Here is a 23,708-nt window from a genome sequence, read left to right as displayed (position 1 = left end):
GGGTTAGACATTCCACTCTGCAGGGCAAGCATTGCCCAGCTTTTTATCTGTTATCACAGCTTTGGGCTGGTCATTTACTAATCTGAGACAAATGCATGTAATAACCTATTTGTCCACAAACATGGGCATTTCCCAGGCAATATGATTGCATCTGAATTTTGTATACATCATTTTTAAATAATAAAAAACATACAAGGAAACAGAAAACCCGCAAACAAACTGGTTCATAAATCTTTATTGCTAGTCAAATATGAACAAAGACATTGAGCCAATTATAGGAGATTGCAGTATATATCTTAAATATCACTGCATCCAACCAAAGGAATTCATACCAGCAAGTATAGTGCCTGTACATCCCCAGGAAAAGACGGGATCAGATTATTTCATTTTGGTGGAAAAAACTGTGTATTAATTACTATTTATCTAGCTTTTTGGAGATCACCAGGCTGTCAAACACAACTTCCAGTGCTGAAATAATGTATCTGAAACCTGTTGGCGAGGCATGGACCTCCAGCAATATTATTATTTTAAATATATAGGTTCTTGTACAGTACTCATTAATGTAGGATCTGCTACAGTGCAGTACTAGTTGCAGACACTGGTCAACAGCATTCCAGTAAAATAACATCACTCGTCCTCCATGAGTTCTCCAAGATACCTAGCAATTCTGAGATTGCTTCAGCTTGTTCCTTAAGTACCTTAGGATAAATTTAATCAGGCTCTGCTGACTTTAATGCATCTAATGTATCTAAATATTCTGTAATCTATCCTTTCCCTATTTTGGCTTCTATTCCTTCGATCTTATTGTTCATATTACTTGTGTTGAGTATCTGGAACCCCTTAACCTTTTCAATGATGACTGAAGCAAAATAGGCATTAAACACCTCAGTTTTCTCAATGTCAATTGGTTATTAGTTCTCCTTCTCTGCTAGATAGAGGACATAGGCTTTCCTTCATCTTTTTCTTGCTCCTGGTGTATTTAAAGAACTCCTGCTTATTGCCTTTTATGTCCTTTGCTAGGTCCAACTCATAAGCATAAGAGTTTAACAAATCTTTCATCTGCAACCGGTCAACCTTGGCATGAGACTCCTGCCACCAATGCTTTAGCTGTCTTCTCTCTTGCTTGCTTGCAGCTCATCCACAAAAGAGCGGAACCTGTGAGAACAAATCCAGAGAAAGGGACACCTCATCAGTGGTGGACAAAAGGAGTATTTTAATGTCCTACCTGACCACTGAGGGAGTAGTCTATCAGTAGAACAAGATGCTTCCTCAGAGCTCTCTGGAACCTTTCTAATTCCATTAATCTCCAAGGATGGATCATCAACACAGGTGTTTTGGATCAAACTTTGTTTCTACAGTGCCTAGCACAATAGGGTCCTAATAGATGACTGGGGCCGCTTGGTGCTACCACAATACAAATAAATAATAAAACTTAAAGAATGGGGATTAAAATGAAAAACTGTAAAGGATTACTGCAGGAAAAGGCAGATGGAATATGATATCACTCCTATTAAATGTAGGTTAAGCACAGACACTTGCTCTTGCTTATATGGCTGAATAAAAATGAGCCTGTATCCAAACGCCATTGAATTTTGAGGGAGTTTGGATACAGCTCTGAACTTCACAGCTGTTCCTTTTCTCTACAGTCAGCGTAACCAAAACCTTGGATCCAAACGCTCCCAAACTTTGAAGAAGTTTGTTTGAGAATCAGGTTATGAATCTGATATCTGGATATGAACTTTACTGCTTAGCCTGCTTCTAGTTCTGAGTGATGAATAATTATGGCAGATTTAACATTAGGGATTTCAATTCTTTCAACTGCTTCTGTGTTGTCTAATCTATCCCGTATGCATGAGGTAAAACATCTCCAGCACTGTGACAGCTATCTGGTATGTTCCTATTGAACTCTGAATATCATTTCATCAATGTTAAGAATCTTGTAATTTTAAGAGTAACTCTTTTTTTTGTGATGATATGAACAAGTATCTAAATTCATGGCAGTTATCTGGGGCCAGCTCTGTGGACAACAGTATTTGGTAAATAATTAGCTATATGCTTTTCTTTAGTGATGATGCCATGCAGAAAGATAAGGGCATTTCTTAGCAGGGGAATATTAGGGCTATCTTATCTAATGAGAGAAACAGGTCTGTTGTTTATTATATGCAGGCTAAGATCTTGATCCTACAATCTTTGTGCACCCAAAGCTCACCGTGTAGTAATCGATTTAAAGTAGGGCTGTCGATGAATTGCAGTTAACTTGCGTGATGAACTCAAAAAAATTAATTGTGATTTAAAAAATTAATCATGATTAATTGCAGTTTTAATCACACTGTTAAACAATAGAATACCAATTGAAATTTATTAAATATTTTGGATGTTTTTCTATATTTTCATATATATTGTATTCTGTGTTGTAATTTAAATCAAAGTGTATATTAATTTTTATTACAAATATTTGCACTGTAAAAATGATAAAAGAAATAGTATTTTTCAGTTCACCTCATACAAGTACTTTTAGGTGACATTGTAAACAAGAAGTGGGCAGTATTATCTCCTGCAAATGTAAACAAACTTGTTTGTGTGAGCAATTTGTTGAACAAGAAGTAGGACTGAGTGGACTTGTAGGCTCTAAAATTTTGACATTGTTTTATTTTTTAATACAGGTTTTTTTGTACATAATTCTACATTTGTAAGTTCAACTTTCATGATAAAGAGATTGCACTACAGTACTTGTATGAGGTGAATTGAAAAATACTATTTTTTTTGTTTTTTTGCAGTACAAATACTTGTAATCAAAAATAAATATAAAGTGAGCACTGTATACTTTGTATTCTGTGTTGTAATTGAAATCAATATATTTGAAAAGGTAGAAACCATCCAAAATGTTTAAATAAATGGTATTCTATAATTAGTTAACAGTGCGATTAATTGTGCAATTAATTGCGATTAATTTTTTTAATCACTTGACAGCCCTAGTTTAAAGTTACAGGAGATGGATACAGTTTATCCTGAATGAGTGACAGTAAAATCTCTATACCACCTTATGGTACCTTGTATTTTTTGGTATCATATTGCAGAAAAGAGTTATTCTAGAACGCTTTTTAGTTTTAAAAAATTATATTGAGACTATTTTTGTACCCTTTGGCCTTTTAAACTCATGTTTCTTAGTTACCATGTGCAAGCCTCAAAGTGACAGAAAAATTAGAACTGGTATATTCTAAATTGATCATAAGTATTTTTTTTAAATAAACCCACAATTTTATGGTATGGTATCTTGTGACCAGCTGGAGTTGAATAGTAGAGATTTGGGATCCCAGATCCTTTATGGAGAAAGTGAAGAACAACTGAATATTAAGAGACATTCTTTTAGAAAATAACTGATTTTTTTCAATAAGGGAAGTGCGGTAGGTCTAATGTACTTGGACTTCAGTAAATGATCTGACACAGTAGCACATGGGAAGTCATTAATTCAGCTGGGGAAGATGAGGATCAGTACAAGCATTGTAAAGTGGATTAGGAATTGGTTAAAGGAGAGAAGGCAACGGGTTGTGCTGAAAGGTGAATTATCAGACAGGAAGGAGGTTACTAGTGGAGTTCCTCAAGGATTGGTCTTAGGACCAATCTTATTCAATATTTCTATTAATGACCATGAGTAGTAATAAGCTCGATAGTATTCATCACCATGCAATTTTGACAGGTTTCCACGTCCCTTTTAGGGCTTATGTCCCGCCTTCCCACCCCCCCGTTTTGGTTGGCGCTGTCGGCCATTTTGAAAAAATGTGTGTGTGTGTTTGACTAGGGGAAGTGTATTAAATATCAGGGTGGATTAAGAGAAAAGTTAAATAATATTGAAAACTAGGTTTATAAAGGGAATTTACTACGTCAAAACCTGTTTGTTAAGCACAGGATAAAAAAGCATTGAATCTATTCCATACCAATGTAGGTTAAGAAAAAAACATTATAAACTAAGTTTAAAAGGATAATTAAGTGAAGCAAAACCTGTTTTGTAAGGACATAAGCAAAAACTATAAGGAAATACTTAAAAACTAGGTTTAAAAAAAATTAACCAAGGCAAATCCTGTTTGGGGTGCCCCGGGTAAAAAAGTGAATAAAAAGGGATTGAAACTATTGAATGCCAGCATAGGTTAAAAAAAGCTTTTTAATATTATTAAGTAATATTAAAAGCAATACAGCTAGGTTTAAAAGGGGAATTGACTGAAGCAAAACCTGTTAAGTAAGCACATGGCCAAAAACTATAAAGGGGTACTAAGAAAAAGGCTTTTAAAAACATTAAAAACTAGGTTTAAAAAGGGAATTTACTACGGCGGAGCCTGTTTGGTAAGCACAGGGTAAAAAAAATGAATAAAAAAGCACTGAAACTATTCAATACCAGTGTAGATGAAAAAAAAGAAGAGCCCCCTTTGCAACGGGCAAAGATAGACAGCACACGATGGAATCAAAAAAAAAGAGAGAAAACAACATTGGCGCCAAAGTGTGGCGCCGACGGCCATTTTGAAAAAGAGTGTGTGCGTGTATGTGTTTGACTATGGGGGAGTGTTGTGTATGTTTGTGCTTGGTGACATGAAGAGGAAAAGAGAGAGTTATGAAAGAATAGGGGGATAAAACTTAAAGAAAAAGGAAATATATTAAAAACTAGGTTGAAAAAGGGAAAGGCAAAATCTGTCTGAAAGGCCCAGGGTAAAAAAGGGAGTGAAAACTATTTAATACCGAGGTAGGTTAAAAATTTGCTAAAAAAGGCATTAAAAGTATTCAATACCAATGTAGGTTAAGAAAAAACGAGGTTTAAAAGGAAAATTGACAAAGGCAAAGCCTGTTTGGGAGGCCCTGGGTAAAAACTATTGACTACCCGTGTAGGTTAAAAAAAAAACATTAAAAACTAGGTTTAAAAGGAAAATTGACTGTGTAGTAAGCACATGGCCAGTAAATTTAAAAGAAAAATTGCCTGTGCAGTAAGCACAGGGTAAAAGCTCTATAAAAAAGTGGCTAAGAAAAATACAATAAAGCTCAGGGTAAAATAAAAAAAAAGAGAAAATTTTTACCTTTGCAGTCTTTTTGTAAATGAGGCAGCTTTTCTGGTTTAACCCTAGTAAATAAAACACATTAAAACTATTCAACACCAATGTAGGTTAAGAAAAAAGCATTTAAAAACATTAAAAACTAGGTTTAAAAGGGGAAATTTACTAAGGCAAAACCTGTTTAGTAAGCACATGGCCAAAAACTATAAAGGGGTACTAAGAAAAAAGCATTTAAAATGATTAAAAACTAGGTTTAAAAAGGGAATTGACTGAGGCAAAGCCTGTTTGGTAAGCACAGGGTAAAAAAGTGAGTAAAAAAGCATTGAAACTATTCAATACCAGTGTAGGTTAAGAAAAAAAGAGAGGTTAAAAAAAAGAACAGGACAAAGAACAAAAATAGAGAGCACATGATGGAATCTGAATGAGACAGAGAGAAACAGGCAGAGTCTGTTTAGTAAGCACAGGGTAAAAAAGCATTCAGAATCAGGGTGGGTTACAAGACAAGAAAGAGAGCTCCCTCTGCAAAGGGCAAAGATAGAGAGCACATGGTGGAATCAGAAAGAGAGCGAGAATTCTCACCTTTGAAGTCTTTCTGTAGAATGAGGCAACTTTTCTGGTTCAGACCCTCTCACACTTGTTATCAATTCCTTTGGATCGGCCCAATCAGAGGTGGTTTTACAGCAGCGTCATAGAATTCATTTTCCTGAACCAATCCTAGTGTCCCAAGATTTTAAACAAGAGCCAGCTCCCTCCTTTCCCCCCTCCCCTCCTCTGTCCCCCTCCCTTTTAACTGTTTTTTTCTTATCTAAAGAAACAGACCCCCAGCATTTTCCAGCCACGTAGCCCTTTTACAAAGGGGTTTTTATAAAAGTTAAAACCTTAAGCTTTTAGTAATACACCATTTTTAACACATGTTAAAGTTACCTTAGTTTTGCAAAGGAATAAGAGACATCCCTTTTGTATGTGTTGTAATAAAAAAATATGCAGAAGCACCCCAGGTTAATAGTAACAAACAATTTATAAACCCCTTATTTTGTAAACCAGTAAATTAGAAAGACGAAGCAAAGCGCCTGTTAGCAAAGCAGCCTCTGTGAGTTAGTGGATCAGAGATAAGAAGGCAGCTTCTGACCCAAGCTTTTTAACAAACACATGTTAAAGTTACATTAAGTTTTGCAAGGGGATAATGGCTTAAAAAGACAAACTTAAGACACAACCCTTTTGTATGTGTTGTAATAAAAAATTATGCAGAAGCACCCTAGGCTTAAAACCCCAGGTTTTTAGTAACAGACGGTTTATATTTTCCTTAGTTTGTAAACCACTGGATTAGAGAGAAGATTGCTTCTTTCCCCACTTTTTAACAAAGAAAGGTAAAAGACATGCCAAAATGAACAAACCCCACATCCCTGAAACTCCTTAAAAACACGCTTTACACAGTTATTTTTAACTGACATTTTATTTTACAACTCAGCCTGTTTTGTTCCCAAACACGCTCTGTTAGTGTTTTTTCTGAGCAAGATTTTGTAATTTGCTGAACGAAGAAGATGTTCAACATTTTGCATTAAACATTTATCTGTCGGTTTGATGATTTCATTTAAAACGCTATTGGGGTTTTCGGCCTCTGTCACTTTGTCCACCACTTCTGCCCCTAGAGCTAAATGTTCCTGGGTTAAACAGAGGCACTGCAGTGCGTATTCCAGCATGATGATGATATTTAACACACTTTCCATACACAAAGCACTGCTAATTTCTTTAATTTTACAATTCACATCATCATGTGGGGTTTGTCAAAAGCAACAACAACAAAAGGTACATGAACGGCCTGTTCCTCTAACAAAGGCCCAACCACCTCACCCAGCCCTGGTGTTTGTGCGTAAGGGTTATAGGCTCCCTATGGACCGTTGCAAAGCAGCCCCCAAACCCCTCTTAAATCATACCATCTTCCGCTTCGGCTGCACCTTTTCATTTTCCACCCCAAGGCCCTCTGCATTAGGACTTAATCATAGCCCCTCTAATTTCAACAATGTCTCAGGTCTCTCGTCTACTGTTTCATATTATTTAATGCTGTACATCACCTAGGGTTACAGTTTGCATAAAAGTGTTTTATAAAAACAAAACAAAATATATTCTCTAGGGCCTTAGACAAGGTAATAATCAACAATATTGTAACTATTGTTTTGCAGTCCTTGCTGCAATGTATCTTTTAGCTTGTTGTTTTTAATATTTCTGATAGGCCGTAAGATGGGGGAGATAATACCTCATAAAGTAAAAAAGTGCTTTCAAACAATAAACGTTTGCCCATGCTAAAGCATAACAACTTACACAGACAGGCTGCCTACAAAACTGTTTCACTAAAAGAGTTATCAACATGCCCCCTAAAACTCAGGACAGCTTTCTTACCAGCATGGCCTGATCTCTGTGGCCCTGGCTTTTTAAAAAAAAAAAAAAAAAAAGTTTGTCCTTGGTTTAGATTTTAAAAAACAGTTAAAAAAAAGAAGAAAAAAAAGGGGAAGGGTGGCGGGGGGAGGAGAAAAGAGTGTGTGTGTGTGTGTGTGGAGCGGGGGTGAGGAAGGCTCCATATCTCTAGTAAACCTTTAAAAAGCAATCTTGGGTGGTTGTTGTTTTTTTTCTAATTAAAACATATGTAAACTCCCCTCAATTGCCAGTTTTCATATTCTTACCCAGTTGTTGTTTTGGTACTTTAAAAACACTGTTTTTAAAAGAACAGGCTAGTATCTTAAGCCTTTTAGTTCACTAAACTTCTACAAAATATCTCTAAGAGGGGCCTTGTTTTGTTACAGCTCAGGCAATACTGCTTTTTCATAATAAACTTTACAAAACATAATGCTTCAAATATATGGGAAGGAAAATAAACTTCTCTCTGATCCCCTGGATTACAAAATAAGGAGGATATAAACTAGCTGTTCTTCTTCGAGTGATTGCTCATATCCATTCCAGTTAGGTGTACGCGCCGCGCGTGCACATTCGTCGGAAAACTTTTACCCTAGCAACTCAGTGGGCCGGCAGGTCGCCCCCTAGAGTGGCGCCACCATGGCGCTCCATATATACTCCTGCCGGCCCACCCGCTCCTCAGTTCCTTCTTACCGCCCGTGTCGGTCGTTGGAACAGTGGAGCGCGGCTTAGCTGACCTCCACTTCCCTAGCTACTCGTTTTCTCGTATATAATTATGCAGTTATAACCCTTTTATATATATATTTGTATGGTTATACGTGTTTTCTTTGCTAACATGGTTAGTTTAGTTAGCGGGGTTCAGGAAGTAGCCCCTTCCATGAGCCCAGTGCCGGAGCCATGCATGGCTCACCGAGTTTTAAAAGGGGCCCGGCCTGCCAGAAGCCGCGGCCGAAGAGAGATCTACATGACTCCTGTTTGAAGTGCCTCAGGCAATCACACTTGACAGATAAGTGCCCCATTTGCAAGGCTTTTAAGCCGAGAACAAAAAGGTGCGGGACTTTCACTTACCCCTCCACCTTGGGCGCCGAGCGATGTTCAAGCGGCGGGCAGAAGCGCCTCCTCGGCACCGGACCCCGCCGGTACTACCAAGGCCTTTCGGCACCGACCGTCGCCGGCACCGATGTCGACTCGGCACCGCTCCCTTCTTCCGAGGTCGAGAGAGCCTACGATTCCTGCTGGTGCCTGGCGGCTCCCCGGCACGCGCCGTGGTTGAGCCCCCTGCTCCCGCTGCTTCCGTGCCACCTGCATCGCAGCCAGAGAGCTCGCCTAAGTTGCGTTACCCGGCACCGACACCTGCAGAGGCACCGATGACTTCGGCTCCGTCGATTCCAGTCCCCCAGGACCACGGAATCCGGTGCCTGGCAGCTCCCCGGCTCGCGCCGTGGTAGAGCTTACTGCTCCTGCTGCTTCTGTGCCAACTGCACCACAGCTAGAGAGCTCGTCTAAGATGGCTCGCCCGGCACCGACGACGTCGGCACCGTCGATCCCGGTCCCACGAGGGCCGTAGAATCCGGTGCCTGACGGCTCCCCGGCGCGCGCCGTGGTTGAGCTACTGCTCCTGCTGCTTCCGTGCCAGCGGCACCGCAGCCAGAGAGCTCGTCTAAGTCGGATTGCCCGGCGCCGACACCTGCTACGGCACCGATGACGTCGTCACCGTCGATCCCGGTCCCACAAGGGCCATAGAATCCGGTGCCTGACGGCTCCCCGGCACGCGCCGTGGTTGAGCGTATTGCTCCTGCTGCTTCCGTGCCAGCGGCACCGCAGCCAGAGGGCTCGTCTAAGTCGGATCGCCCGGCACCGGCACCTGCTGCGGCACCGATGACGTCGGCACCATCGATCCCGGTCCCACAAGGGCCGTAGAATCCGGTGCCTGACGGCTCCCCGGCACGCGCCGTGGTTGAGCTACTGCTCCTGCTGCTTCCGTGCCAACGGCACCGCAGCCAGAGAGCTCGTCTACGTCGGATCGCCCGGCACCGACACCTGCTGCGGCACCGATGACGTCGGCACCGTCGATCCCCGGTCCCGCAAGGGCCGTAGAATCCGGTGCCTGACGGCTCCCCGGCATGCGCCGTGGTCGAGCTAATGCTCCGGCTGCTTCCGTGCCAACGGCACCGCAGCCAGAGGGCTAGTCTAAGTCGGATCGCCCGGCACCGACACCTGCTGCGGCACCGATGACGTCGGCACCGTCGATCCCGGTCCCGCAAGGGCCGTAGTATCCGGTGCCTGACGGCTCCCCGGCACGCGCCGTGGTTGAGCTCCTGCTCCGGCTGCTTCCATGCCAACGGCACCGCAGCCAGAGGGCTAGTCTAAGTCGGATTGCCCGGCACCGACGCCTCTGAGGCACCGACAACATCGGCACCGTCGATTCCAGTCCCACAAGGGCTATCGAATCCGGTGCCCGACGGCTCCCCGGCACGCGCCGTGGTTGAGCGTATTACTCCCGCTGCTTCAGTGCTGACGGCACCGCAGCCAGACAGCTTATCTAACTCGGTTCGCCCGGCACCGACACCTACCGAAGCTCTGATGACCTCGGTACCGTGGATCCCGGTCCCACGAGGGCCGTCGAATCCGGTGCCTGACAGCTCCCCAGTATGCACTGTGGTTGAGCCTGCTGTTCCCTTCACGCCGGAGATATTACCAACGGCGAGGGCTCTCAGTGCCATGACAGAGTCAGTGCGGCCTGACCCGGGCACCGCCGGTACGGATAATACAGTCTCTTCAGGGGACTGTCCCCTGTCAGCACAGCAGAGCGGCACCGTTCATGATCACGGTCCCGCAGACACTCCAAGTCCTGTCGGCACGCCGGACACCACTGGCAGTCCCGGTGCTGTTTTCCTCGGTACTGGTGACACTCGCTGCACCGGTCGGTATCCCGTTCGCCGACCCGCTATCGGCACCGTTCCGACCTCTGGCACCGGGGCAGGTACCTTGACTCCTGTAGCCCTTCTCCGAGCCTCGAGATCTCGGTCGACCTCCCGACACCGTTCTGGTTGCGGGTCTGGATCTCGTTCCAGGTACCGATACGCCTCCCGATGCCGGTCCCCGGTGCCGAGTTGGGCAAGGTCCGAGTGAGTCAGAGACTCTGCCTGTGCCTTCTTTTAGTACCTCCATGGCCGTCCGGACACGCATCCGTGTCATCCCATATGCGCAGATTTTATGCTCAGGACCATGATCCTGATATGATGGCCAGCGGGCGCCAGCCCCGAAGCAGAAAGAGGCTTGGCGAATGAACAGGCTTGGCCGCCAGGTGTACTCTGCAGGGGCCCTGCAGCTCGGTGTAGCAAAGCAACAAGCCTTGCTTAGCTGCGATAATTATAGCACCTGAGTGAAGGAGTTTCTCCCTCAAAACTTCCACCTGGAGTTCGCTGCCGTCTTGGAGGACGGGGGGAAAGAAGGTTCCCAGAGCGTCCCTCCAGGCCTCGTTGGACGCAGCAGACTCTGCGGCCGGCACTCTGGCCTTGAGTGTCGCCGTGAGGTGCATTTCATGGCTTCAGGTTTTAAACCTCCGGCCGGAGCTGCGGTATGCCATTCAGGATTTACCCTTTGTTGGTAAAGGCATCTTCGCGGCAGAGACAGCCCCAGACTGCGAAGTCTGGTGGGCAATAGGGTCCTAATGCGTCTCAGCATGTATACGCCAGCGACAAAACGCAGGCCTTTCTGGCCCCAGCCGCCATACTCTGTGCCTAGCCAGAGGCAGAACTCTGGCAAACGGCAGGGCCAAGGTGGTCGCAGACGAACGTCAGGACCCCTAAAGAGCCAAAGTCAAGGTCCCTCGAAATTACCACTGGGACCAAAGACGGACCTTCCAAGGTTCACCTGAGGGCGGTGTACCAGTCGCAGGACGGGATCCCGATCCCACTTTCTCCTGGCATGGCCCCAGTTACTTTCAGATCGCTGGGTCCTGCGCACGATGGAGCATAGGTACCACCTTTAATTTGCTCCAGCCCTGTCCCACTTCAGCGGACGAAAGGGGTAAGGGGTTTTACCCCCGTTATGCCCTAGTCCCCCACTCGAACACAGGTCTCAGACCTTCTTGGTCCTGCACGGACTCAACCGGGTTAGGACAAGGTTGGAGTTCTGCATGGTATCCCTGGGAATCATTATTCCATCCTTGCCTCCTGGGGGCTACTGTGCCGCCCTGGATATGAAGCACGCGTACTTTCGCAATGCCATCTTCCCTCCGCACGGGAGATGCCTCCGCTCTATAGCCGACTGTCAATACTCCCGGTTTACGGCCATAGTCGCCGCCTACCGTCGCTGATGTCGGATATGCGTTTTTCCGTATCTGGACGATTCGCTTATCCACGGAGACTCTGAGACACAAACCACTCAGCGCGTGGGCATCGCCACGGTCTTATTCACAGGTCAAGGCCTGCTGTTTATTATAGAGCAATCCACTCTGGTCCCCACGCAGAGGTTGGGCTCCCTAGGGGCTATCCTGGTCTCCTACCTAGCCGGAGCCTGCTTATCGCAACTGAGATTTTAGGCGATGGCAACAATCATCTGAGGTCTGAAGGCTTTCCCAACGACCTCAGCTCGTTCTTGTCTCAGTCTCCTGGGTCCATGGTTGCCCGCAAGTTTGTAACCAAACACGCCAAGCTCCGCCTCCGTCCTCTCCAAGTCCGGCTCACTGCCCCTGACGGCGGACGCCTCATCTCTCTGCTCGAGTGTTCATAGTCACCTCTGAGCTTAAGGCCTTTGGTCTTCTAGGGAGCTGGCATTCCTCCTCAATGCCCCAAAAATTGAGAGTAGTCCGCCTGGCATGCCAGGGGTTCCAGCGGCAGCTGCGAGGCCGTTGTATCTCGGTGTTTACAGCCAATACAACGACCAGGTGCTTCATAAGTATTCAGGGGGGACATAGTCCTCCCCCCCCTTTTTTGTCAGGAGGCCATCCATTTCCGGGTCTTTGGCATGGCCCACTCGATGGAGCTGGCGACGTCCTTTCTCCCAGGCGTTTGGAACGTCCTAACTCTTTGCCTCAGCAGGTCTTTCCTGCCTTACGAGTGATCACTCTACCCCATGTGAGGCGTCCCGCTTTCCGGAAGTGGAGATGTTTCCTCACACAGACCTGTTCGCTCACCGCGAGAGCAGGAAATGCCAGGTGTTCTGCTTCTTCCAAGATCTCTCCTCGGAATCGATCTTGGACGCATTCCTGATGCCGTGGAAAGGCCAACTGCATTATGCCTTCCCACTGTTCCCACTGGTTCATTAGGTCCTGCTCAAACTCCGCAGGGGCAGAGCGTGCGTCATCATGATCACCCCAGAATGGTCCAGGCAGCGCTGACATACCACGTTACTCGGCCTGTCAGCCCAGACCTCATCACTCAGGGCAACGACAGGCTTCGTCACTCGGACCCGCAGCCTCTTCGCCTCACGGTGGCTGCTGCGTACCTGAGTCGGGGTGACAGGCAGCCTTCCACCTGGTCAACGTACCGGGCCAGGTGGAAGCGTTTCTTTTACAGCTGCAATACGCTCGATCTTGCTCCTGCTGAGGTCTCGATCCCCTCTGTTTGGCCTGCCTCTGGCCTTCAGCGGCAGGACCTGGCGGTATCAGCGCTGAGGATACACTCAGCAGCCATCTCTACCTTCCAGCAGGCTGAGATGGACGTTCAGTGTTCTCACGCTCTATGGGTTCGAGGTCCCTCAAGGGCTTGGAGCGCTTGCACCCTCGGGTGCGCCGCCCAGCCCCGACCTGGGACCTCAACCTAGTCTTGGCCAGACGGGTCTCTGAGATCAGAGCTCTTACGGGGGTTCCGCCGTACACTAGGTTTCACAATGACAAGGTGCAGTTATGACCGCACCCGGCTTTCCTCCCTAAGGTGGTTTTGGCTTTTCATGTTACCCACAGTTCAACGCAATGGGCACAACCGTTGCACTCCTTGGACATCTGTGGAGTGCTCGCATTATATTGTGCTGACAGAACCATTTCCTAAGGTGCCCCAGCTCTATCCCGGTAGCGGGCCAAAGGGAGGGCTTGCTTGTTCTCCTCTCAGAGGATCTCATCTGGGGTGATGGCGGACATCCCCACTTGTTATGATTTGGCTCATATTTCCCCAAGCCACATCAACGTGCATTCTACCAGGGCTCAGGCTTCATCTGCCGCCTTGCTGGCTCGTGTTTCTACCCACGAGATCTGTCGCGAAGCTCCATTGGTCCTCGGTCCATACCTTTGCTTCGCAGTATGCCCTGGTTCAGCAGTCAAGAGAGGCTGTAGCCTCTGGCTCAGCAGTTTTATTCTGCCACATTTCACTCCGACCCCACCGCCTTTGTAAGGCTTGGGATTCACCTAACTGGAATGGATATGAGCAATCACTCGAAGAAGAAAAGACGGTTACTCACCTTTGTAACTGTTGTTCTTCGAGATGTGTTGCTCATATCCATTCCACACCCGCCCTCCTTCCCCACTGTCGGAGTAGCCGGCAAGAAGGAACTGAGGAGCGGGTGGGCCGGCAGGAGTATATATGGAGCGCCATGGTGGCGCCACTCTAGGGGGCGACCTGCCGGCCCACTGAGTTGCTAGGGTAAAAGTTTTCCGACGAATGTGCACGCGCGGCGCGTACACCTAACTGGAATGGATATGAGCAACACATCTCGAAGAACAACAGTTACAAAGGTGAGTAACCGTCTTTTACTAAGGTTCTGTGGTTTTCACTCTGGCGTGTTTTCTGCAAGCCCTCTTTTTAATTAAAACACGCATGTAAAAATGTTAAATAAAGGGCTCTGTCTTTATATAGGCTTGTCTTTTAAAGTGTTTATTCCTCTACAAAACTTAATATAACTTCCACTTGTATGTGTTAAAAAACAGGCAAAGAAGCAGCTGCCTTATCTCTGATCTACTGGTTTACAGAGGCTGTTTTTGCTGACAGCTGCTCTGCTGCAAAAGCCTGCTGTCCTTACTAAAAAATGACCAGTGCTAGCCGAAACCTAGGGAAAAACTTTCTGTGTTTTTAAGCCTGGGTTGTTTCTGCAGACTTGCATGTTATTGAAACACCTATGCCTGAGGGGCTAAATGAAGGTTATGGGTCTTCAGGTAGGCTTGTCTTTTCAACTGTTTATTCCTTTTCACCTCTCTTTGTTAAAAAGCAGGTAAAAAAGCAATCTTCTTCTCTCTGATCCAATGGTTAACAAAATAAGGGGTATATAAACCATCTGTTACTAAAAATCTAGGGGGGGGGTCTGCCTGCTCTTTTACATTTTAATGAAACACTTATGCCAAGGGGGCTAAATACAAAAAAAAAAAAAAAAAAAGTGTCTTCAGGTGGCCTGTTTTTCAAAGGGGTCTTCTTTTCTAATCCACTACCTTCAAAAGGCTGTTTCAAGTGGTTCACACTAAAAACCTTGGGGGGGGGGGACGGACTTTTTCTTAGTAAGGGTTTTGCGGGCTTAGGTCAGGGATGCTTCTGCATGCTCTTTTTTTTTTAATTGAAATACCCCTACAAATAAAGAAATGTGTCTTCAAGTAAGTTTGTTATTTCATGTATTTAATACGTTAAAAAGAGGGGGTTTTAGACATTACTTCAAAAAAAGACGTTTTAAAATGGTTTATAGTATGTGTTGTTCAGCTTTTGTTACAGAGTCCTGGTTGTTTAGATAAGAGCAGAACAGGGCTCTGCTGCAGCTTCACAGTTTTTACTAAAAAATAAGCAGTGCTAGTCTAAAACCTAGGGGAAATTTTTTTTTTGTCACTATACATTACTTTTATAAACCCTAGACTGTTTGTGCATGCTCTTTTTTTTATTAAAACACCTACACCAAAGGACTGTGCCTTCATTTTGGCATGTCTTTTACCTTTCTTTGTTAAAAAGTGGGGAAAGAAGCAATCTTCTCTCTAATCCAGTGGTTTACAAACTAAGGAAAATATAAACCGTCTGTTACTAAAAACCTGGGGTTTTAAGCCTAGGGTGCTTCTGCATAATTTTTTATTACAACACATACAAAAGGGTTGTGTCTTAAGTTTGTCTTTTTAAGCCATTATCCCCTTGCAAAACTTAATGTAACTTTAACATGTGTTTGTTAAAAAGCTTGGGTCAGAAGCTGCCTTCTTATCTCTGATCCACTAACTCACAGAGGCTGCTTTGCTAACAGGCGCTTTGCTTCGTCTTTCTAATTTACTGGTTTACAAAATAAGGGGTTTATAAATTGTTTGTTACTATTAACCTGGGGTGCTTCTGCATATTTTTTTATTACAACACATACAAAAGGGATGTCTCTTATTCCTTTGCAAAACTAAGGTAACTTTAACATGTGTTAAAAATGGTGTATTACTAAAAGCTTAAGGTTTTAACTTTTATAAAAACCCCTTTGTAAAAGGGCTACGTGGCTGGAAAATGCTGGGGGTCTGTTTCTTTAGATAAGAAAAAAACAGTTAAAAGGGAGGGGGACAGAGGAGGGGAGGGGGGAAAGGAGGGAGCTGGCTCTTGTTTAAAATCTTGGGACACTAGGATTGGTTCAGGAAAATGAATTCTATGACGCTGCTGTAAAACCACCTCTGATTGGGCCGATCCAAAGGAATTGATAACAAGTGTGAGAGGGTCTGAACCAGAAAAGTTGCCTCATTCTACAGAAAGACTTCAAAGGTGAGAATTCTCGCTCTCTTTCTGATTCCACCATGTGCTCTCTATCTTTGCCCTTTGCAGAGGGAGCTCTCTTTCTTGTCTTGTAACCCACCCTGATTCTGAATGCTTTTTTACCCAGTGATTACTAAACAGACTCTGCCTGTTTCTCTCTGTCTCATTCAGATTCCATCATGTGCTCTCTATTTTTGTTCTTTGTCCTGTTCTTTTTTTTAACCTCTCTTTTTTTCTTAACCTACACTGGTATTGAATAGTTTCAATGCTTTTTTACTCACTTTTTTACCCTGTGCTTACCAAACAGGCTTTGCCTCAGTCAATTCCCTTTTTAAACCTAGTTTTTAATCATTTTAAATGCTTTTTTCTTAGTACCCCTTTATAGTTTTTGGCCATGTGCTTACTAAACAGGTTTTGCCTTAGTAAATTTCCCCTTTTAAACCTAGTTTTTAATGTTTTTAAATGCTTTTTTCTTAACCTACATTGGTGTTGAATAGTTTTAATGTGTTTTATTTACTAGGGTTAAACCAGAAAAGCTGCCTCATTTACAAAAAGACTGCAAAGGTAAAAATTTTCTCTTTTTTTTTATTTTACCCTGAGCTTTATTGTATTTTTCTTAGCCACTTTTTTATAGAGCTTTTACCCTGTGCTTACTGCACAGGCAATTTTTCTTTTAAATTTACTGGCCATGTGCTTACTACACAGTCAATTTTCCTTTTAAACCTAGTTTTTAATGTTTTTTTTTTAACCTACACGGGTAGTCAATAGTTTTTACCCAGGGCCTCCCAAACAGGCTTTGCCTTTGTCAATTTTCCTTTTAAACCTCGTTTTTTCTTAACCTACATTGGTATTGAATACTTTTAATGCCTTTTTTAGCAAATTTTTAACCTACCTCGGTATTAAATAGTTTTCACTCCCTTTTTTACCCTGGGCCTTTCAGACAGATTTTGCCTTTCCCTTTTTCAACCTAGTTTTTAATATATTTCCTTTTTCTTTAAGTTTTATCCCCCTATTCTTTCATAACTCTCTCTTTTCCTCTTCATGTCACCAAGCACAAACATACACAACACTCCCCCATAGTCAAACACATACACGCACACACTCTTTTTCAAAATGGCCGTCGGCGCCACACTTTGGCGCCAATGTTGTTTTCTCTCTTTTTTTTTGATTCCATCGTGTGCTGTCTATCTTTGCCCGTTGCAAAGGGGGCTCTTCTTTTTTTTCATCTACACTGGTATTGAATAGTTTCAGTGCTTTTTTATTCATTTTTTTTACCCTGTGCTTACCAAACAGGCTCCGCCGTAGTAAATTCCCTTTTTAAACCTAGTTTTTAATGTTTTTAAAAGCCTTTTTCTTAGTACCCCTTTATAGTTTTTGGCCATGTGCTTACTTAACAGGTTTTGCTTCAGTCAATTCCCCTTTTAAACCTAGCTGTATTGCTTTTAATATTACTTAATAATATTAAAAAGCTTTTTTTAACCTATGCTGGCATTCAATAGTTTCAATCCCTTTTTATTCACTTTTTTACCCGGGGCACCCCAAACAGGATTTGCCTTGGTTAATTTTTTTTAAACCTAGTTTTTAAGTATTTCCTTATAGTTTTTGCTTATGTCCTTACAAAACAGGTTTTGCTTCACTTAATTATCCTTTTAAACTTAGTTTATAATGTTTTTTTCTTAACCTACATTGGTATGGAATAGATTCAATGCTTTTTTATCCTGTGCTTAACAAACAGGTTTTGACGTAGTAAATTCCCTTTATAAACCTAGTTTTCAATATTATTTAACTTTTCTCTTAATCCACCCTGATATTTAATACACTTCCCCTAGTCAAACACACACACACATTTTTTCAAAATGGCCGACAGCGCCAACCAAAACGGGGGGGGTGGGAAGGCGGGACATAAGCCCTAAAAGGGACGTGGAAACCTGTCAAAATTGCATGGTGATGAATACTATCGAGCTTATTACTACTCATGGTCATTAATAGAAATATTGAATAAGATTGGTCCTAAGACCAATCCTTGAGGAACTCCACTAGTAACCTCCTTCCTGTCTGATAATTCACCTTTCAGCACAACCCGTTGCCTTCTCTCCTTTAACCAATTCCTAATCCACTTTACAATGCTTGTACTGATCCTCATCTTCCCCAGCTGAATTAATGACTTCCCATGTGCTACTGTGTCAGATCATTTACTGAAGTCCAAGTACATTAGACCTACCGCACTTCCCTTATTGAAAAAAATCAGTTATTTTCTAAAAGAATGTCTCTTAATATTCAGTTGTTCTTCACTTTCTCCATAAAGGATCTGGGATCCCAAATCTCTACTATTCAACTCCAGCTGGTCACAATATACCATACCATAAAATTGTGGGTTTATTTAAAAAAATACTTATGATCAATTTAGAATATACCAGTTCTAATTTTTCTGTCACTTTGAGGCTTGCACATGGTAACTAAGAAACATGAGTTTAAAAGGCCAAAGGGTACAAAAATAGTCTCAATATAATTTTTTAAAACTAAAAAGCGTTCTAGAATAACTCTTTTCTGCAATATGATACCAAAAAATACAAGGTACCATAAGGTGGTATAGAGATTTTACTGTCACTCATTCAGGATAAACTGTATCCATCTCCTGTAACTTTAAACTAGGGCTGTCAAGTGATTAAAAAAATTAATCGCAATTAATTGCACAATTAATCGCACTGTTAACTAATTATAGAATACCATTTATTTAAACATTTTGGATGGTTTCTACCTTTTCAAATATATTGATTTCAATTACAACACAGAATACAAAGTATACAGTGCTCACTTTATATTTATTTTTGATTACAAGTATTTGTACTGCAAAAAAACAAAAAAAATAGTATTTTTCAATTCACCTCATACAAGTACTGTAGTGCAATCTCTTTATCATGAAAGTTGAACTTACAAATGTAGAATTATGTACAAAAAAACCTGTATTAAAAAATAAAACAATGTCAAAATTTTAGAGCCTACAAGTCCACTCAGTCCTACTTCTTGTTCAACAAATTGCTCACACAAACAAGTTTGTTTACATTTGCAGGAGATAATACTGCCCACTTCTTGTTTACAATGTCACCTAAAAGTACTTGTATGAGGTGAACTGAAAAATACTATTTCTTTTATCATTTTTACAGTGCAAATATTTGTAATAAAAATTAATATACACTTTGATTTAAATTACAACACAGAATACAATATATATGAAAATATAGAAAAACATCCAAAATATTTAATAAATTTCAATTGGTATTCTATTGTTTAACAGTGTGATTAAAACTGCAATTAATCATGATTAATTTTTTAAATCACAATTAATTTTTTTGAGTTCATCACGCAAGTTAACTGCAATTCATCGACAGCCCTACTTTAAATCGATTACTACACGGTGAGCTTTGGGTGCACAAAGATTGTAGGATCAAGATCTTAGCCTGCATATAATAAACAACAGACCTGTTTCTCTCATTAGATAAGATAGCCCTAATATTCCCCTGCTAAGAAATGCCCTTATCTTTCTGCATGGCATCATCACTAAAGAAAAGCATATAGCTAATTATTTACCAAATACTGTTGTCCACAGAGCTGGCCCCAGATAACTGCCATGAATTTAGATACTTGTTCATATCATCACAAAAAAAAGAGTTACTCTTAAAATTACAAGATTCTTAACATTGATGAAATGATATTCAGAGTTCAATAGGAACATACCAGATAGCTGTCACAGTGCTGGAGATGTTTTACCTCATGCATACGGGATAGATTAGACAACACAGAAGCAGTTGAAAGAATTGAAATCCCTAATGTTAAATCTGCCATAATTATTCATCACTCAGAACTAGAAGCAGGCTAAGCAGTAAAGTTCATATCCAGATATCAGATTCATAACCTGATTCTCAAACAAACTTCTTCAAAGTTTGGGAGCGTTTGGATCCAAGGTTTTGGTTACGCTGACTGTAGAGAAAAGGAACAGCTGTGAAGTTCAGAGCTGTATCCAAACTCCCTCAAAATTCAATGGCGTTTGGATACAGGCTCATTTTTATTCAGCCATATAAGCAAGAGCAAGTGTCTGTGCTTAACCTACATTTAATAGGAGTGATATCATATTCCATCTGCCTTTTCCTGCAGTAATCCTTTACAGTTTTTCATTTTAATCCCCATTCTTTAAGTTTTATTATTTATTTGTATTGTGGTAGCACCAAGCGGCCCCAGTCATCTATTAGGACCCTATTGTGCTAGGCACTGTAGAAACAAAGTTTGATCCAAAACACCTGTGTTGATGATCCATCCTTGGAGATTAATGGAATTAGAAAGGTTCCAGAGAGCTCTGAGGAAGCATCTTGTTCTACTGATAGACTACTCCCTCAGTGGTCAGGTAGGACATTAAAATACTCCTTTTGTCCACCACTGATGAGGTGTCCCTTTCTCTGGATTTGTTCTCACAGGTTCCGCTCTTTTGTGGATGAGCTGCAAGCAAGCAAGAGAGAAGACAGCTAAAGCATTGGTGGCAGGAGTCTCATGCCAAGGTTGACCGGTTGCAGATGAAAGATTTGTTAAACTCTTATGCTTATGAGTTGGACCTAGCAAAGGACATAAAAGGCAATAAGCAGGAGTTCTTTAAATACACCAGGAGCAAGAAAAAGATGAAGGAAAGCCTATGTCCTCTATCTAGCAGAGAAGGAGAACTAATAACCAATTGACATTGAGAAAACTGAGGTGTTTAATGCCTATTTTGCTTCAGTCATCATTGAAAAGGTTAAGGGGTTCCAGATACTCAACACAAGTAATATGAACAATAAGATCGAAGGAATAGAAGCCAAAATAGGGAAAGGATAGATTACAGAATATTTAGATACATTAGATGCATTAAAGTCAGCAGAGCCTGATTAAATTTATCCTAAGGTACTTAAGGAACAAGCTGAAGCAATCTCAGAATTGCTAGGTATCTTGGAGAACTCATGGAGGACGAGTGATGTTATTTTACTGGAATGCTGTTGACCAGTGTCTGCAACTAGTACTGCACTGTAGCAGATCCTACATTAATGAGTACTGTACAAGAACCTATATATTTAAAATAATAATATTGCTGGAGGTCCATGCCTCGCCAACAGGTTTCAGATACATTATTTCAGCACTGGAAGTTGTGTTTGACAGCCTGGTGATCTCCAAAAAGCTAGATAAATAGTAATTAATACACAGTTTTTTCCACCAAAATGAAATAATCTGATCCCGTCTTTTCCTGGGGATGTACAGGCACTATACTTGCTGGTATGAATTCCTTTGGTTGGATGCAGTGATATTTAAGATATATACTGCAATCTCCTATAATTGGCTCAATGTCTTTGTTCATATTTGACTAGCAATAAAGATTTATGAACCAGTTTGTTTGCGGGTTTTCTGTTTCCTTGTATGTTTTTTATTATTTAAAAATGATGTATACAAAATTCAGATGCAATCATATTGCCTGGGAAATGCCCATGTTTGTGGACAAATAGGTTATTACATGCATTTGTCTCAGATTAGTAAATGACCAGCCCAAAGCTGTGATAACAGATAAAAAGCTGGGCAATGCTTGCCCTGCAGAGTGGAATGTCTAACCCAAACCATATCAGAGCAGTGTAATAAGATAAAAAAGTGATCAGGAAGAAACATTGATCATTTAAATGCAACATGTTCATCAACAAATCAAATTAAAGCTGAAGATGATAGCAGAAGAATAAGGGGGTTATAGGTATAGGGGATGGCAAGGATCCCATTTCAGTGTGTATGTCCCCAGGGTGAGAGTGTTCTTTCAGATTCAGAGAGCTTCCAGAAATAAAGAGGGATAAGAGTGATTTGTGTTTTTGCAGCTGCATGACTGTCTGCATCCTTGGAGAAATGAAATAAAAGGGCATTGCAGCAGAAGGGTAGGTATCTTTGTTTGGGGCTGGTAAAAGGTGCTTGGATGACAGCTGTGGAAACAGAAGCTTTTACCTTATTTAGGGTTTACATACAGCACAGACAGTGACTGTGCAGGTATTCCCATGCTGAACCTCACCCCAACCTAGAGGTACCACCTCAAGGCTCAGCCCATGTAACTACTTCTCTTCCTGATCCCTTGTGTATTTTTCTCCTTAGCAAACATCTCCTCTATTTGGTTTAGCCAGATCACATTCTCAGGGGATTTATTTCTTCCCCAGAATGCTGCTATGGTATTATAGTGGGCAGCTACCTATACATGTGAAAGAAACGATCTCCACTCACTGTTACTGATTTCATGTGGTGGAAACTTCAAAAGTAACATCTAGCATCCCATGGCAGTTCCCTTAGACCTCTGACCAGAAATGCTGAACCTTAGGGCAATGCTACCAGATAGTAGGGGTGGTGATGACAATTTAATACTTCTGAAAAGTGCCAGATTGACCCTGGAGACTGAAGCCTTTTGGTGATATGCAGAGGAGGTACAGCAGAGACAGTGGCAGTGCAAGTTTCCCTCGTTACCTGTCAGTATCCCTCAACCCTGCCCTGGAAGGACCATCCCTGGCAGGAAGAATAGTTCAGCCATCTTACCCATTTGATCCTTGGCCTCTCTGCTGAGATTACTAACAATGGTGATGATCAGTGCCAGCTGGTGTGTCCAAACCACAAAACTCATATTCACTGGGTAATGTACTGAGGCAACCAAACTCATTTCATATAGATACATTACACCAGTGGGTAGGGCACTAACCTAGAACTTGCAGAACTGGGTTCAATTCCCTGCTCTGCCACAAAGTTCCTGTATGACCTTGGGTAAGTCACTTAGTCTCTGTTTCCTATTTGCCTCATGCCTCAAAGGTGTGTTGAGAGGATAAATACATTAAAGATTATGCAGTTCACACACTCTGTGGTGAGGGGAGCCATCTAAATTCTTAAGAAAGATTAATGGATGTGCCCATGTGCATACATTTTTCTAATACCTGTCCACTGATCTTCCAGAAATTTTTAAAATATACGTATGTACTCAAATAATATTGGTATCCTCACATACATTGATGTTTTTGACACATGAATCTAAACTTTCCTATAGTCTTTATTCTTAAGGAAAATTACCAACACTCCTTCCCATGCCAGCACTAGCTTAACCAGATGTATAGTTGAGCCAGTGTTTCTGGTGTTTCAGCTCCTAGAGAGCTGTCTCAAGAAATTCATTTCTTGTAAAGCAGACACAAGTACTGTGATTATTGCCACTATCAGTAGCATCTTCCTTCTAGCGAAGATGAAATTTAAATAGAGAAAGGAGGACTCGTTTCATTCAGACAAAAAACTTCTAAAAGAATCACAATGTCCAATATGGGACAGTTTAACCAGCATTTTGGAGGCTTTTTCTCCCTCTCCAGGGATAATACTAAATCTTTATCCAGCCAGGATAGTAACAATATTAATGAACTACATTATTATGAGAAGGGAAGAGACATCAAACTGTAGACATTTTTACTTTGCTAGATGACTTGTGACTATATCTGGCTGTGGGTTAAAGAAGTTTAAAATGGAGTCAAGATTAGAAATAATTAATAACATTTATTAAACACAGATTCACATGTTCAAAGCACTTCACAATCAATTAAGCACTCCTCACACCACTCATGTGAGG

General features: G+C 42.2%; 1 long non-coding RNA gene across 2 annotated transcripts; it reads right to left on the bottom strand.

Moving 5' to 3' along the window:
- Positions 1-231: 231 nt before the first annotated feature.
- LOC115648408 lies at positions 232-7,463 on the bottom strand. Of its 2 annotated transcripts, XR_003999547.1 has the most exons (4): positions 7,434-7,463; positions 5,616-5,750; positions 5,061-5,104; positions 232-1,155 (listed from the first exon to the last, which is right to left on the bottom strand). It is a non-coding gene; the product is annotated as an uncharacterized LOC115648408 (long non-coding RNA). The 2 variants fall into 2 exon arrangements; XR_003999546.1 differs by lacking the exon at positions 7,434-7,463 and having other exon boundaries at positions 5,616-5,776.
- Between the last annotated feature and the right edge of the window lie 16,245 nt (positions 7,464-23,708).

Source organism: Gopherus evgoodei, chromosome 3, assembly GCF_007399415.2.
Source record: "Gopherus evgoodei ecotype Sinaloan lineage chromosome 3, rGopEvg1_v1.p, whole genome shotgun sequence".
Taxonomy (NCBI): Eukaryota; Metazoa; Chordata; order Testudines; family Testudinidae; genus Gopherus; species Gopherus evgoodei.
The sequence above is the reverse complement of the archived record's forward strand: the minus strand, read 5'-3'. Positions and strand labels throughout refer to the sequence as shown.